This window comes from Haemaphysalis longicornis, unplaced genomic scaffold, assembly GCF_048455015.1.
Source record: "Haemaphysalis longicornis isolate Haplotype H1 unplaced genomic scaffold, Haemaphysalis longicornis Haplotype H1 scaffold_12, whole genome shotgun sequence".
NCBI lineage: Eukaryota > Metazoa > Arthropoda > Arachnida > Ixodida > Ixodidae > Haemaphysalis > Haemaphysalis longicornis.
This window is the reverse complement of record NW_027526225.1, coordinates 48,069,594-48,086,451: the sequence shown is the minus strand read 5'-3', so window position 1 is coordinate 48,086,451 and position 16,858 is coordinate 48,069,594. Positions and strand designations below refer to the sequence as shown.

Genomic DNA, 16,858 nt, shown 5'->3' with positions numbered 1-16,858 from the left:
CGTTTCTTATTCGTAGTGTGAGCCTCAGTCGTGTGCGTGTAATCCGCACCGTTGTTATAAAAACCATGAAAACAAAATCAAAGAGGTTTTATTAGAGAGATTCGGCGGTTTATCGTGCTGCAGACTCTTGCATTGCCAAAAACGATGCTTTTTTCACTGAGAAAATTAACAATTTTGGCAACCATTTTACTTTACCGCTAAGTCGTGCGTTCCGTGATATGTCAGCGGTGACGTATTATGCAAGGTACCGGAAACGAAAGTTCGTATGTAGACTAAGGCTGTTGTGAAGGGCAAACATTTTTTTTACCGTCTTCTTGCATAGGTGGTGCAACGGCACCGCTCAAGCATCGCTGTCCGTACTTCTTACTGCCCCATATGCCCCCACAGCGAGTACCGTGGAACTATGAGATCGCACAAATATGCAAATTAGTGGGAGTAACGCATTTATTCGCTATAATAGCGTGAACAGAAACATGTGGTCCAACAGAATTTTGAAGTACCAAATAATAGAAAAATTACAAAAATAAAAAGTAACAAAATATCATAATGAAATCTAAAATAGGCCTCACCTAAAAACGAACCTAAACTAAGAAAGCCAGGAAAGAAATGTTAAAATTACGAATAAAAAAGAGAAAACGAGCAAGCCGTGTAACGCCGTGCACTCAAAGAAATACGCTGAATTCACTTTGAGAGGGCATTAGTTGGGGCATGTTGGTGCTGCATAGCTGGGGAGTTTAAATTTCAACTTGGGACACTAGCAACAGGGACCAGTCAGACGATGGAACAGGACGGGGCACAACTAACAACTGATTGCATATCTGAATTCACGGCGGAATACCAGAAAACTTCCGCTCTCTTGAGGTCAATATATAAAACACAGCCCGAGATTTGGGTCGCCTAGAGCATGGTGTCCGGAAACGAAGGGAACTGCGTAAGCGTACTATCCAGGACCTTATCCAAAAGAAAGGTACCGTAATTACCCGATTCTAACGCGCCCCCGATTCTAACGCGCACCCGATTTTCCAGGCAAAAAACCGAAAAAACTTGCACCTCCGTTTGTAATGCGCAAGTAACTCTGTGAGCAAGAAAAACGAATGCGAGAGAAACGGGCGATTTATTCCCCGAAGTAATCTCACTCATCTCACTCCTGGTCGCTCTCCGAGAGCTCGCCTTCCGCTGACCGCAACATCTCGTCATTGGTGCCGTCAAGCGCGTTCGCGATGCCACACTTCTGAACGAACGTTCAACCATGGTCGATAGGATCGTGGCCCACGCCTCGCACGCCCATCCCGCAAGCTTCTCCAGAGGCATACGCTTCAGCCAACCGCTCGTTGTGAACGCGTGGGAGCCGCTCGTGAGCCGCGGAAGCGGCGCACCTTCGTTGTCGCTGCTGCCATTGCTGTTATCAAGCACGCAAGTGGAATAATTTGACGATCTGTGTGAACGCCGAAAGAAAAGCCTAGGCGCCTAGATCCAAAAAATTGTTGCTAAAAGCTTTGGCGCCATCTTGATATGGCGATGGCGATGGGTGGAACGAAATTTCAGCTGTTCCGGCAGTTTCGGTTTCGTATCCGATTCTAACGCGCATGCGATTTTTCGGCCTATTTTTGCGGAAAAAAGGTGCGCGTTAGAATCGGGTAAGTACAGTAAGAACTGAGTATGCGATCGACGCAACCCCTCGCCGTGCTTATCACAAGAGTTTGAAGAAATGTTTCCGTTTCGGTTGATTTTTCGTTTTGATTTGTTTCAAATACGCGGCGCGTATACAAGCTCAGTGTGTCTAAATCAGTCAGTTGTTGTTGGGCTTCGTTCTGTTTCGTTGCATTTCTGGCTCCAGTTGCTACCGTCCCACTTCGATGCCCAAAACGTAATTATTTTGCTTAAGATCGCGAAAACGTTTTTTTTGGTCAAAAGGGATGCAGACATGACAAACATGAGGTCAGAAAAAAATTAGGTTAATTAGAACAAACACGATGAGGTGCTACCTTTAAACGTATCCGGGCGCTTGCCGCTCCATATATCAGTTGAACGAAACTCCTAAGTTAATAATCATGGTTTATGGTTGAAGTGGAGACCACGAGCGTAAAGTTTTTATTGTTATCGTTTTGATAACAACGAAGTTGCACAAATTCGCTTACCCGGCAGAAGCCCATTGACCCAACGGGCTGGATGCGTGTCCACACCAATAAGCAAGCGTAGTTTCCAAGCAGGGTAGTGTACCTGCTTTTTACCCTTTGAAGGTAAGGGTACCTTCACCTATCTACATATGGCGTTAAATGCCGAAAAACACATAACCCGGGAGGAAAAAAAATGTTTTTGGGTGGTTGTTCTTGAGCACGTCTCCGTATCAAAAGGTTACGCGTATCACACCCCAGCCCCGCAGAAGTGGCGGAAGTAAAGCATTTTGCTGTTATGACGGCGCAAATGCCGATAGTTAAGCCACAATGGTTTCGAAATTCTTAAAATACAAGAAATAAGGAAAAATAAAATATTACGAAAATTCTGAAATAAACAAAATGTGTGACATATATTTCGTCAAAACCAAACCAATGGTGCCTCTAAAATGCCCGGTGAACAACGTTGAAGATACGAATAAAAATATCGAAAATGACTAAACCATGTCACGCCATGCATTTCCACACCAATGGCACACTTGTGAAAATAATATACTTAGCTGCTATAATAGCCACAAATAGAAATAATTGGTCGATCGGAATTCGGTCACACACAAAAGCGACAAAAATACAAAAATTAAATATAATATTTTCAGTAAAATGATCAGCTCAAATAAAAAACATGCAGCGTATACAACTCCTCCAAAAATAGAATACAAAACAGTAAAAGGCTGGAAAACAACATTAAACTAGGAATAAAAAAGTTGCAGGTGACATCAACGTTTACGTTTTGAGATGTATGATGCGATAGCATACTTCGGCGTCGAGGGAGCGTTTTCGAACGGAGGTGGAGCATTTACCATTCATGCACCATTCATACCTGGAAAGGTACTGAAATTAAGTGACTAGAACTGACTAGCCACAAAGGTTTTACTCGGTGTGGCATAAGAAACTCAGTGGCATCTCCAATTGTGTGACTTAAAATGTGGGCGTTGCGGCATGCGGGTGTTGTTCAGTTTGAGCGACAAGACGACAGTGTGAGTATTTAAAAGTATTGATTTTGTAACGTCGTGGCCTGACTGCACGTCTTGTTCGTTAATAACACACAAACACACACACACAAACACAGAGAGAGAGAGAGAGCGAGAAAGGAAGATACTTTTGATGAGTAAGAGTTAGTTAAAGTTTGGGAAATGGGGGTAAAGAGATGGTAGTCCCCAAGGGTTGAAGCCGAAGTCTAGGGCCCTAATTATGAGGCTGTACGCTAATTATGAGGCTACAAGCGTAGCAGGGCATCCTGCCGTGAGTTGATATAAGAGGAGTATGCAATGATTGAGTTGTTCACCCCTGAGCATATCCCTAGATGTGACAAGGTTTCAAAGAAGATAGTGGGGGTTTCCTGGTATTTAGCACAGCTTTAAGTTAATGTCCTCCTTTTTCTACTAAAATTCTTAGCCAATCAAGATTTGTGGTTATGTGTGTTGGTGCGTTGCCGGCGCAAAATTTCCGATTGCTTGGTGTTGAAAATCATCGTGTGGCACGGGGAGGGATGGTGTTCCTATTCGTTGATGAGGGAACGTTCTTCATACTTCTCGGAGAACGGAGTATGGTAGTCGTGGTAAACAAGAATCATGGTATGCGAGTTCACGTAGATCTTGGTATGCTGCGCTCTTCTCTTATAGACACCTGAGTCCGGGTGTTAATATGATGTTAACTGTAGTCATTGTGCATTTCATAATCTTTCTTAAGTGTTTAGCTACAGTGCCTTCAGCTAAGCGACTAATGGACTTCTGAGCGGGAGTGATGATGCTGAAGCATCCATTGCATAGTTCCGCTAGGCGGATCGCCAAGAGGATGAATCCGATTTCCGCTATTTACGTTCCTGTGTGTCGGAGGGCAATGAAGCCGCAGCGATGTCCAGGGTAGTTCACTGCAGCAATTGTTGCCGTCGTACTTTTGGACGTCCCGGCGTCAGCGTATACTGTGTTGGCATGATTTTTGAATTTTCCACGAGTGAATATGATCTCTGGTTGTCACCGCTTCTGGTTATATTTGGCTCTATGGTTTTTGGTAGGGGAGTCTTTAGATAAAGTCACTGGATCGGTAACATATGCCTCATGGCATCCAGTCGTTCTTTATCTGGAGGTGTGCCTATATTTGATAGTGTGACTGGCCCCAATTTCGTTTTACCCAGATGCTCGTTGTGCCCTAGGAGAGTGGTCCCTCTGGTTTCTTCAAAGGTATTGTAACGCACAATTTAAAGACCCCTGTTCTGATCGTAAATGTTGGGATGTTGAAGCCTGCCCTGTATACTGCCTTGATCATTGAGTTTATTTGGCCCTCTTCAGTGCGCGAAAGTTTTTCTTACGGCAGCCTGTACAATATAGGGCTCATGATCAGCGCCTTTGTACGTTTTATCGTTTGTTACGTTTCCACTCTTCCCTGTAAAGACGTTTAACAATGTGGGCCAAATAGTGAAAGATTTTCTGTATTGTCGCTGTTGAGAGATTGTCTCGGCCTGTTTTCTCTAGCGTTATGACAAGGATTCTTATGTGGCTGTTCTCTGGGATCCCTTGCATGCTGACCTATTTTCAGGGATTTTGTTTATTGACTGCGTGGCGCCATTCAACGTTTGCCAAAACGAGCTTGCGGCGTCGACAGGGCCGGGAAAATTTCCAAAAGTGTTTTTAAAAGTTGTGGAATTAGATGCCTTATACTCGCTTTTATTTCTTATTGACACACATTTTAATTTATTTCTGGTTATTAGATAGGCTTTCCTTAGTTTTTAAGAGCCTGGCGTTAATATTCTGCCCCTTTTCAACTAGTTGACACAATGTTAGTGCCGGCATCAGTTTTGGTCGTCAGAGAGGCGCTTTGGAAGGGGGGGTGGTGTAAGTTGCAGCGCGGCTGGAGACCGCGTTTGCCCATCATGCGACTACTCAGGGCGCGTAGAACGAACGTACCTGCGCCGGCCTGGTGACAGCTTAAATCGAGTATCTTTTTTTTTTTTTGTCTCGGCCGTAGTATTATTGTACTCCTTTCCCAATTTGAATGCCCGCTGCTCTATACTCCCGATTCTGGCGAGCCCTCGTATCTGGCTGCGTCAGTTGTAGTTTCCTGTTAGCACCGATGACGTACTTACGTGGACGCTTGATGGTCACGGCTGATAGCGGGTGGCTAGCCGACACGGCAAAATCGAAAAATGAGCCTAATAACGCTATCGTGTCAAGACAGCCAGAATGAGCAAATCATGTAGCGCCTTCATTTCCAAAAAAATGCATAACTGGAAGAAGTAGCAGATTCAATCCCTATATTAGCGTAAATAGAGATAAGTGGTCAAACGCACTTTTGTCACACCAAGAATGTAGTAAAAATTTAAAATATAAAATTTTCGCAATCGCAACGAGTTCCCCATAATAAGTCATAAGATCAGTGTGGAAAAGTAGATATGGTGTCGCATACCCATTATCTGTTTCCCTCTTTATTATAAAGCTTATTTTACGGAAGCTTAAGTTTAAAAAAGTTTTAGTGTTATTATAGGGCGCAAATCTTCAAAATGAACAAATTTGCCTTTTGTCTTCATCGCGGCTATACGTCACACTCCGAAATATTTTGTACTCCTTTACCTGAGTATATCTGTTTGTTCAAGTGGTACAGACTTGTGGTCTGTGCACTAGTTAGAAACCGTGACTCCTGATTTCTCTCTGCAAAACACAGCCTTAGGTACGTCGCTTCTTCTGCTGAGATATCCATAAGGCGCTTTATGCGTACTTGTTTCCGCCCTGAGCAGTATGTTGTCTACATGCATTAGCCCTGGGGCTCGTTGTGCTACAACCTCTTCTTTTAACAGTTAAGCCGCTCAGTAATTCGTTGTATCCGGCGTTTCACAAAACTCAGAAAAACACTCGAAACAAAAAAAAATTGCCCCGGCAGAATTCCAACCTCTTTTTGATAGATGAACAGAGTTAGAGACATTCGTACTCACTCGGCTACGACCCTGAGTTAGTACCGAAGAGTCGAACGGTTCACCCACTCGGCTGTGACTGTGGAGAGAGGAATAAGGCCACCTGCTCGACACAGAGCACGTGATAGGGTACACGTTGCACCTGCGGGCACGTAGTTTAAGCATGCATTTTCTGTCACTCGTTCTGCTTCGTTGATTTGCTTCTTCGCCGTTTAGCAACAAAGATTGGGTAAAGGTCGTTCCGGCAGCGAAAAAGAAGTAACTGGGCTCCAATCGTGCACTTAAACCTTCGTGATGGTTGTGAAGGTTGTGTACAGTTCTGCTACCTTTAAATGTTGCCCGTGAGTGTAAGCTTCCCTTATTTGTTATCAATGACAATTATAAACTCAGCCCAATGCACTATAGCTTCCTCCCTAATTACATCATGCATTTGATGAACAGTAGTGCAGAGGAAGGAAATTAGTGCTTCACATTCCTATGCACAGAGGCCTATTGAGCGCATTTATTTCCACATTACTTGCACGTCTCTCAGTAGCGCTCCTTCTAAAAGTTGTACAATTGCGTTCTCACTCTCTCATCAGCCACGATAATCCTTGCCCACCCTTTTTCTGCGTTGTTATGCGCCCCTACCATGTTTAACCTCTAACCTTCATGCATTGGCTTACGAGAAAATACCTCGTCATTGGTGCTCTGCCTTGTTTGAACCCATTTTTATGTTCCCCGAGTATGCAACAGCTATCAACTGTAAGCCACTATCAGTACGCAGCTGCTAACACCTAATGCAACTAACATTTTGCTGATTCCGCTCCTAACCTGTCAAGCACTGATGTTCAATACGTGGCCAATACGAGCTTGGTTTATATTTCTCCCCTTTAACTTTACAAATTAAGGTAGCCCTTCTGATTTGCCGTGTCCGGAGCCCTGTATACCGGTACTGTTGACTTCCAGTAGCTTTCCTAACTTTTTGGTCCTATTTGGCTGATAAAATCCATTGGAAGCTCAATCATGCGTCCTTAGGTATTTTTTAAACACTTTTCTCTGCTTTTACATGATCAAGGTTGGGACCGCTATAGGAAGCAGGAAGTGCTTCTTTATTGCGACATTGCTGTTTTGATCAGGGGCCAGATTATCTGACTTTCTGAGTCTCTTCATGGTAATTTCGTACAGGGATGCCAGTGCCTGTTTTTAATTTAAAAACCGTGCCCTCTTATTGTTCTTCTGTGTCCTTAATGCTGGCACATCGTTCCAAAATTATCACGGCGTTGCCCTATCTCTGCTGAAAATTTGCCCCTTCAGCCTGGAACTTTCCCCGTTATTTTTCTCTTTCACCCATTTTCCGTTGCCTGTATTGCTCCCACTTTAAGTCTATACTTCCTTCTGCAAAGCGTTCTGTGGCTTCCTGTGATCTATGGGCGCCTCTTTACGCCTCTCTATTGCCTCCTTCGTTTCTGTGTTCCACCAGCCTATTGGCTTGTTCTTTTTCCGTCAGTGATCTACGTTCTCTTCTTCCAGTACGTGTTTGAGTGTATTTTGAATAAACTTATATACCCCATTCTTCCGCAGGGTTTCCTTCTATGTCTTCGGGCCGAAAGCTTCTTGTTACATCGGTAATCTCCGTAGTGCTTCAGTTTTGTACTGCCCCGTACTGTGCGCACCAAAAGAGCAGCCAGCTAACATCTGTATTCCTCCACCAGCATTGCAAGCAGAAAAGAAGCATCGCATTCTCAGCCGGCGCGTCCTCGGTACGTTTGCTAAATTCAAAAAGCAGTGACGTTGCATCACGTGGCACGCATTGCGTAGTCTCAATTAGTTACTTCGTCCATCGCAAGAATCGACATTTTACGGGCATCGTTAACCTCCGGACGAGGGAACTCGGAATACGCCGAGGCGCTCTGCCTGCGCCGTATTGCCAAGGGTATATACATCCAGCTCCGTCTGGATAATGCCCCTACACGTACCCTGATACATTCCTCACCGTGACGGATGTTTGACTTCTCTGGCATATCCACATGAACGCAAGATCACTCACTCCGCTTCATTTGTCTAGCCCTGTCGATCCAACCGCTCCTATCTTGACTCTAAGACTGGCTATTCTGATTTACCTCATTGCCTCTTCTGCTATCTGGCGGCTCACCTATCAAGCTTCCATCCCCCCCTCTTGCATTTCCATCCCCGGCTGGCTTGCCTCTTTTGGCTCTGAAAGGAATAGTGCCCACTGGCAGCGTGGGCCATCGACATGCTTGGACTGTTTCTATAGCGGAATAAAAAGTCTGAACTACAACTAATACATCACTCGTCTCGGTAGGATACTAGGACCACCTACATACCTTCACTTGTTAACAAAATGTACCAGGTCACGTTAGTGAAATGTGAGCAGACTTCACCTCTGAATCTAATAAAGACCGCGCCATTTATTTTATGGTGACGAATTGCCGACATTTGCAAACGACGAACCAGCTGCTCGCAATTTTGTCGTTTTGGAAAGTAAGCAGGACGACCGTAATGCCCGCCTGGAGATCATTAGAGAACCCAGAATAGAAAGGCGCGCACTTGCAAATATAGCTATTCACCTTTTTGCTTCCTGGCGAACACATTTTTTTGTCGCTTAGTACTGCCGATGTGCTGCCCGACTAAATCTCAAACGACCAAATGCCGTCGCTGACTCAACACAAGTGTTGACTTCAGTCGTTGATCATTGACTTTGAGAGGTATACATAAATATTGTTCAAGTTTTTATTACGGTATATGGTAAATAAAATGTCGACATTTTATGCGGGATAAAGCTTCGTAAAAGCACGCCTTTTTTCCAGAATGATGTGTAGGTAAGGAGAGAAAATAGGTTCGCACAAACTTTAAAATCTGTGTTAGAGACAAGCAGTATCTTCAGGGAAACATTTGTATAATTTCAAGCTTTTCTTGTTTTAGTTTTTGCTACCTTGAAACTATTTATAGCAAACATTAGCAATAACCCAATCAAATATCCTATCAAGTTCTCTTTTCTCTGCTGTGTAAGTACCACTGGCGGGACAGATAATCTGTTAGTGAAATATCTCCCAACTGTCAGAAATATACCAAAAGTAATTAAAATTGCACGCATAGCTTTTCCCGACCAGTCTCAAATCAGTTATGTTCGGAAGTGGCCCGCACACTGACAGTCTATGTATCAACGTCATTAGTAACCATCACTCAATATATACTGAAGTGTCAGCCGCAGACGAAGAACACGACGAAAGGACATAGCCTACGTGAGCTAGGTCGAAATCGAGAATCAGGGCATGCTCAGACTTTCAGGTGCAGCTGGAAGGAAAAGTCCACGAAGATATTTCTATCATGGCTTGCAAGTGATCCTATTTCATCAATAGACTTTGTTAATCAATCTTCTCGTTCTTGCCTTTTCACTGTACCACATCGGTGGAGGTTGCTATCCATCCCCAACCTTCAGGCTTGAGTTTCATTTTCGGAAATTGTGAAGCAGTTTTGTATATTTATTTACGATACCCCACAAGCGTCATTGTTAGCCATTGAGTATGGCGGGTTGTCCCATCTGCCCAAACAAATGGACTCCACAGTACTTTAACCCCAACTTCGGGCTCAACCCTCGGGCCAAGCTTTTCGTGACAACTGCACAACTCATCACTGTGCCCAGGTCTCGTATCTCTCTGTTTACTGCCAGCAGTCCCTCTCTAAATGCGCCTCTATTCCAATGATCTCGGCTGCCGAGCTGATGACGACCCCAAAGGCAGCGTCCCTCACTCCCTCACTCGCAGAGATCCTCTAACTGCTTACGCAATCCCGTATCCCTTCTCTGTAGTGCGTGAAGCATAAAAATAAAAATGTCAACGAACGAAGCGTAGCTGCCATCTCAGTACCCATGACGCTCCAATACAAGGCACTTTTGCTAGACTATTCAGGTTTTTGAGAGCCAAGAGAGACGCATATTGATGTATTCCGCCGCCAGAATTTTCAACAGAAAATGAAGGATACTCACACTAATCCGTAGGAATTGAAGGTGGCGAAACTGTACGCACGCTTCACGACCATCACGAAGGTTTAAGTGCACGATGGTAGCTGATTTACTTCATCGCTGCCGCAACGACCTTTACTCCACCATTGTTGCTATAAATGTGAACTTCCTTCATTTTTTTGAAGTGATAATCATTGCACATCACCTTCGAGGGGCATACGCTATGACGTGTTTTCCTCGTTTCGAGCAAGTGTTGCCATTATAACGGCAAACGCGGGAGTCTTTCTCGTTCCGTGCAAGTGCTGTCACGATTACGGTGAACATCTCCCAAATTGGGGACGCTTGGCTTCACAAATGTGCACATGGAACGCTTGGCGGTCGTCGCGAGGGACACGAGCGCGAGGCATTTTCTTTGTTTACTTAAGTTCCCGGCAGTCGCCGTTGTCTTAACGAGTTTCCGTGGGTGGGTATGCCTGGCTTAAAAAACGCGCGCAGGGGACGATGAAAAGTCGTTGTTGTTGTTGTTGTTCCTTTCTGATTGTGGCGCGTACCCACTTGGGGGATTGGCCAGGATCGGGAGATATATTGGGGCTAATGTGCCCAATTTAGGAGACTAAATTTTGGAGGAAAAAAAATAAAAATTGTTGATCAGAATAATTGCACAACAAATAAAGGAATTTGTAGAATGCAGGAATTTGCAAGAGAAGACTATGCGGGATTTCGCAATAGGGATTTTGCAATAGGCTCTTATTTCGTCTGAGTACAAGAAGAGCGGCTAACAGGGTAGGCGCCTAGTCTCTGAGACGTAGGTGTGGACGGCCGTAACCAAATTCCTGTGGGGAGACCCAAGCGAAATGGCACCGAACGACAGTAAGACCGGCATTGAAAGGGTAAGTCCAAGGTGGTGAATTGGCTCCACCAGGTATTTTCTTCTCATTGAAGAGAAGCCGCGGCAATGTAAGAAAAAATGCTCTAGGGTTTCGGGTTCATCACAAAGAGCACAATGACGAGAGGAGGTGAGCCCAGCGCGGTGCATGTAGAAGTTGAGCTGCGGAACTCTACAACGTAAGCTAGTTAAAGTAACCTCGCATTGGCCGTCGCGAGGCACGCCCACACGAGCGCTAGGCGTTTTCTTAGTTTTTTAACTGTCGGGCGGTCGCCGCGAGGCCAGCGCTCAAGTGCCCGCGCACGGCGTTTAGTTGGTATTTTGAACGGTGGTCACGGAAAAGTATGATTTGCTGAACAGCTTCGCTGTTAAAAGAAGCCTCGCAATTTTAGCCCCGTTCGCTACAGTCACAAATCAGTCAGGTCGCGTCCGAATCAGTTAGTTCGTCTGTTGTGTGGATCGTCCTTTTCCGTTAGCATCCATCTCCCGGCGAAGGCATTCAGAGGAGGCTGGAAGGGCTGCAGAGTCAAGGATGTCTACATGCAGCTCCGTCTGAATAATTGCAACTACCCGTTCCCTCACACATTTCTCACCGTACCGGAGGCTCGACTTCGCGGGCATATCCAAATAAGCGTCCCGATTAATTCCTATGGCCTATTTGTCTACGGCTATCGATCTAACCTCTCCTATCTTGACTGTCATACTCCAGCTGTAATTTACCCTATTGCTTGTTCTACTGCCCTGCGGTTCAGCTAACAAGCTTTCATCCCTCCCTTCCCCTTTCCATGATCACCTGGCTTGTCTGGTTTGCCTCTGAAGAGAATAACAGGGCCGAGTAGTCTCCTGGGCAGTCCACCTGCTTTGTCTGTTTTTATGGCAGAATACTAAGTCTTAACTACTATTACTAATACTGCTTGTCTGGGGAAGATAGTAGGATTGCCGACATACCTTCACTTGTCAACAATTTGCACCAGTTCACGTTTATCGAGTGTTAGCAGGTCCGCTAATGCATTTAATGTGGAGCGCGTCATTTCTCTTTAGTGACAACAATCCGAAGTTTGCAAATGACGAACTATCTGCGCACAAGTTATTTTTCTTTGTAAACAACGTAGAAAATATGGAGGTCATTAGAGAACCCGGTGTAGACAGACACGCACTTTTTCTTGCTCCAATTTCAGCGTTTGTTGTATGGATAATATATTTTTGTCATTTAGTAACGCGGATGTGCTTGCAGCCGAGATCTGAAATGGCGAAATGCCCTCTCTGAATCAACACTAGTGTTGACTTCTATCATTCATTATTGGTTTTCATGGGAATACATAAATATTTATGTAAACTTTGCCCTTCAAACAACTTAGCAACTTCTTTTTTCTTTGCTGCGTCGGTTCCAGAGGCGGAACTAAACATCTTTTAGTAAATGACCTCCGGACCACTGTCAAATATACCACAGGAAATTAAAACTACTGGCATGGCTTTCCCTCACAAGCTTGAAGCCAGATGCGTCCGAGAGTGAACTGGAGACTGCTCGGTGATATATCCACAGCAATAGTAGCAATTATTCAATAATATATTTGTGTCAGCCTCAAACGAAGAGTACTACACAAGGACGTCAGGCGTTTCGGTGTGAATCGTTTGGGAGTGGTGTACGCCGGACCACCGAAACGAGACATTATCTTACTTCGAGGTGCAGCGCGAGAAATAGGTCTACGAAAATATTTTATTCATGCCTTGGGAGTGATCCCTATTTTATCAATACGATTTCCAAAGAAATCTTCGCTTTAGTGCCTTTTTCACCGTACCCTCTCGGCGGGGCTTGCTAACCATCCCCGTCCTATCGCCTCGAGATCTGATTTCCGCAGATTATTGAACGCTTTTGTTTATTTAATTTGACCTTCTTAGATACATCTTTAACGGGCATTGAGTAACGGCGGTTATAAAAGAGGAGTGTCACTACTGAGTGAAAAGAAAATATAAAATTTAAAATAAGAAAATCCCCAGTGACGAATCCCACTTGAAACTCCAGCAATATAATAGCAAAACCAGGTAATAGCCGTAATACGGCATTGCAAGTTGCACACAGAAACGTCGCAGACGAGTAGTGAGTAATTGCACAAGTATGGGTTAATATTATTGGGGAATACATTGAAATCTACAAACGTTATTGGGAAATGAAACGCCAACAAAAAACTGTGTTGGATTTGAAATTGTAGATTTGTAGAAAATGATCAAAATACAAAACGTTACCCTGTACAAACTGAGGACTTTTTCAATACAAAAAATGCCAGCAGCCAAAGAGTGGAAGGCTAAAAAAGGAAAGACGTGTTCAGGAAACGTCGCGCTCTGCTCCGATGACATCCTGGGTGCGGGTTTTACTGAAATTCTTTGTTCCCTTCGTCGCATCTATTTCATTTAGCGGAGATTCTTTGCCACAGACGGAACCTTTTTCATTCGACGAAAAAACTGGGCTGACGATTGCAATACTCTCTAATGTAAAATTTGAGCTCAGCGCCAACTGCCGTCTTCTCGGTGAAGGCGGATAACTGCGGCGGCTCAGCAATTGAGTGCGTCATCAGCGGATCCATGACGGGGCGCATTGAACACTCTGGCGTTATTTCGCAGCGCGTCGTCGCCGACGAACATGTCTCACGTGGCCTCGGCATACAGCACTCCCCCTCACGCTTTCACCATACATTCCTCAGCCGCTTTCCTACTCGCTCTATATCGTTTATTTTGGTGTTCTCCTCGTTCGCTCGCTGGCACCAATGCCGACGGCGAGGAGAGACCACAGGCGCAAGGGCTTAGGAGCTGCGCTCTAAAATACGGCACATGCTGTTGTACCAAACAACACATGACCGAAGCTGCAAACGTGAAGAACATTTTGTCGACCTGACAATAAAAATGTTCTTACCACCCATATAAAAATCCACGTACAACGGATACCGAAGGTGGTAAGAAAATCTAGTATGTCTGGCCGCCAGAATCACAGAGGCAAGACGAGATCCCTGTCTATAAACGAAAGACAGCCGAGCGGAGGAAAACAAGCAAACCAGGTTAGCTGGGCAAACACGGTCTCTTATGGCAAAGCCGCTCAAAAACGCAGCGCCCCTACGACAGGCGTTCCTGGTCCCGAGCACTCAAACCAAGAGTCTGAGAATACGAAAATAAGCTGATGTTAGAGCTCATCTATGAAACTGCAGCCCTCAAGCTCAACTAGCTCTGCTCAAGGGAACCAGCGTGGACTGAACGACATTCTCCTCCCTCGCAACCTTGGCCAGGCCACTAATAACTCACGACAACCCAACCAGGTCGTTGCGATAGCTCAGCAGTCACCTGAAATTATTTCAGAACACAGCTCTGCCACGGGATAGAGGACTCCCCACCCGACTCTCCACCGCCAAAACGCAAGGCCAAGGAATCGACCCCCGCTAGTCCCAGCCAGTCCCCACCATCGTTCCGTAAAACATACGTCGATAAGAACGTGCTCGGCCAATTTAGAGAATACCTCAGTAAAGACGCAACCGAGACGCTCAGCGCAAAATTCGAGGCCATACTGATGGAACTGGCCGACAATATCGGCTTTCAAGTTTCTCTCCTTAATGCTAGGGCTGCAGCCTTAGAAAGCGCCACCCTGTGGATGGGCAAGCATGGTGAAATGGGCCCCCTAAGATCAACTAAACCCTATTTTCACCAACCTTCAGTGAAAAGCTCCAAAAATCTTCACGACCATATCTAATTGCTAACGTAAGAAATCCGGAAAAACTAGTACGCTTGTCTTCTGGCAATGAAACTGTCGAGGAGGGCGAGAGAAACGCGCCCACCTTGAACCATTTACTTAGACCATGACATCGAACGAAATGCCTGATGTACTTTCTCTCCAAGAGATTGGCACCTTTTCATAGCTGAGCAGTTGGAAATGTTTCTCAGACTTAGAAACCAGTGTTAACTCAAAAACTGAGTGGTAACACAGAAACTGGTGTTAACTGGTGTTAACGCTGCTGTTAACTAAAAGCAAAAACGCACGGTAGCCACTCGTGAGGCGAAACATTCCGGCCATTTGTCGCGATGCCCGCGTGGGCGCGCCATCTGCGGCTCACGTTCTTGTTGAATTTATTCCAGACAGCAAATACAGAACACCGAGCATATGTATAATTAACATATATAGCTCTCCTCGAAACACACATAATTTCCGTAAACGTTTTCGTCAAACCCTCGAACTGGCCCGGGGAAGTACCCTAATATTCGTCGGAAATTTTAACGCTTACCACACCGAATAGAGCTATAAACGGGACACAATTAAGGGGCGAAACCTCTGGCTCGATGCGCTGAGGGATGGCCTCACCTTGATCACTCACCCGACGCTGCCCCGCCGCATAGGAAACGGCGTGAGCGGTGATACTACTCGCGACCTCGCCTTCACGAAAACACGCGCCAAGATGCCACTTGGCTCAACAGTCAAGAAATTCCGGCAGTGGCCACTACATCGTCGTTATTGGGATCGAATTTGGGGTCATTGAATTCCCATACGGTAAGAAACTTCACCTTCTCTATTGGGACGCCTTCTACAAAATACGTGACGCTGAACATACCTCATCTGATGTTGCGAGCCACCCTTCCATCGAACAGATATCTGACATTCGGTAATGAACAGGACAACTCTGCAGGGATGCTAAGCAGGCTACTAAATATATACAAGCAGATGAAGACCTCTATCAAGCCGATGCAACGCTCCTTCACATGTGGGAGATCAAGCACAGTTTCCACCAGACTTTGGAAACAAAAGCTAAACCGCAACCTCAGGCGGCGCCTCGCTGCTCTCCATCACGAAATCAATGATTGCACAAATTAACACGTCAAAATTGACACAGCACGTGTGGTCGTATGGAACATGAAATTGGACGGTCAAAGACCTGGAAGATTCTACGCTATCTCATGGACCTCAACAATAATAAAACCACACAGAGAAACAACCTCAACATAATACTACACACCTTAAGGGGTTCGGACACTGAGCTAATCATGACAATTAAAGTTATACACTCCGCAGAGTACGCACGTGAGGTCCCCGCTCGCTACACGGGACAGGAAAACAACCTCCTTCATCGACCCATCAGGGTAAGCGAAGTCGGAGGGGTCATCTTGACCCTACGAACTCGCTCGTCGCCAGGTCCAGACGGCGTCACGAATAAAGTGCTCGGAAATTCGGACGATGGTTTAGTTGCAGCCCTCACCCGGTATATGAACGCGTGCTGGTAGCGGGGCCAAATACCCTACAGGTGGAGAACGGCAAGGTGATTATCATCCCCAAACCAGGCAAGAAACTGCAGCTGGAAGCTTCAGTCCAAATTAGCTCTTGTCTTTTGTTTACGAAGTTAATGGAGAACGTCATACTCAACCGGTTCATCAGCTACAGGGACAACGGTCTCTTTCTGCACACAATGATCGGCTTTCGGCCAAAACTTTCTGCGCAAGGCTGATTCGACTCACATACGATGTCCTAGACGGGGCGCACGGCTCCATTTTTGCTCTTGCCCTCGTAAAGGCATTTGACAAAGTCCAACACTCGGCTATCCTCAGGAACCTCAGCGAACTCGGCATCAGGAAATGAGTGTACGACTACACCAGCAACTTCCTCTCACACCCCACAGCTACCGTCGCTGTAGGAGGAATCAAATCGGATGCGATAACGCTCGGGAACAGGGGCAGGCGGCAAGGCTCTGTCCTCTCCCATTTTCTCCTCAACGTCACCATGATTTGTCTTCCCAAAATTTTAAAATAGATTGAAAGCCTTCAACATAGCCTTTACGCAAAAGATGCGACGCTCTGGGTCCACAGAGCCAGTGAAGGTCACATTCAGGACAGGCTTTTCGGAGCGAACCTTTCACGTGAGAGTAGGTTGTACACTCCTAAAGGTTCACGTGCAAGAAAATATG

General features: G+C 45.5%; 1 long non-coding RNA gene across 4 annotated transcripts in view; it reads right to left on the bottom strand.

The window, feature by feature from the left end:
• Positions 1-12,015, bottom strand: part of LOC144162613 (uncharacterized) — an 86,565-nt gene extending 74,550 nt beyond the window's left edge. Inside the window, exons 1-2 of one of the 4 annotated variants that reach the window (XR_013320723.1) lie at positions 11,877-11,891; positions 6,100-6,157 (exon numbers count right to left, since the gene is read on the bottom strand). This is a non-coding gene — a long non-coding RNA (uncharacterized LOC144162613). Of the gene's footprint in view, positions 1-5,256; positions 5,369-6,099; positions 6,158-8,405; positions 8,459-11,876 lie in introns of those variants that run through there. The other 3 variants (XR_013320721.1, XR_013320722.1, XR_013320724.1) reach the window with 3 other exon arrangements.
• Positions 12,016-16,858: the final 4,843 nt, after the last annotated feature.